The sequence below is a fragment of the Hylobates moloch genome, unplaced genomic scaffold (assembly GCF_009828535.3).
Source record: "Hylobates moloch isolate HMO894 unplaced genomic scaffold, HMol_V3 SCAFFOLD_12, whole genome shotgun sequence".
NCBI lineage: Eukaryota > Metazoa > Chordata > Mammalia > Primates > Hylobatidae > Hylobates > Hylobates moloch.
Window position 1 is genome coordinate 11,295,282 of NW_026652287.1, and position 802 is coordinate 11,296,083.

The 802-nt window shown below is 49.0% G+C and overlaps 1 non-coding gene across 1 annotated transcript; it reads left to right on the forward strand.

Annotated features, from left to right (window-relative positions):
• The first annotated feature begins 610 nt into the window (after window positions 1-610).
• On the forward strand, window positions 611-730 carry LOC116479825 (5S ribosomal RNA). The gene has a single exon (XR_004251126.1). It is a non-coding gene; the product is annotated as a 5S ribosomal RNA (ribosomal RNA).
• Window positions 731-802: the final 72 nt, after the last annotated feature.

The window sequence follows — 802 nt, forward strand, 5'->3', positions numbered from 1 at the left end:
GTTTTAGAGCCATGGTCTTGCTCTTGTGCCCAGACTGGAGTGCGATGTTGTGATCACAGCTCATTGCAGCGTTGCCTTGACCTCCTGGGCTTAAACAATTGTCCTATCACAGCCTCTAGGGTAGCTGAGACTACAGGCATGTGACACCATTTTTTTTTTTAAACAAATAAAGAAAATACCTAAGGCCCAAGATCTCACAGTGACCAGGTCAGAGCAAGAACCCAGGTGTGCCTACTTTGAAAACACATATTCCCAAGTATACCTACCTTGAACCCCAGTAGCTTGGGAGTCAGGAGACTTGGGATCTGGTCCTCCTTCTTGACTCTTGACTATGTGTGAACTATTTGCTCATTTAACAAACTTTCTTTTTTTTTTTTCCCGAGGCAGAGTCTTGCTCTGTCACCCAGGCTGGAGGGCAATGGCGCAATATTTGCTCACTGTAATCTCTAACTCCTGACTTCAAGCGATCCGTCTTCCTTGGCCTCCCAAAGTGCTGGGATTACAGGTGTGAGCTACCAGTCTTGGCTTCATTTAACAAACTTTCTTAAGGGCCCACTTGGTGCCAGATGATGTGGGGGGCCTTGGAGGGGACATAAGACAGATCCCCTCTGTCTACGGCCATACCACCCTGAACGCTCCCGATCTCGTCTGATCTCGGAAGCTAAGCAGGGTTCGGGCCTGGTTAGTACTTGGATGGGAGACCACCTGGGAATACCGGGTGCTGTAGGCTTTTTGCTTTTTCTTTCCTTTTCTTCCAGACGGAGTCTTGCTCTGTTGCCCAGGCTGGAGTGCAGTGGCGTGA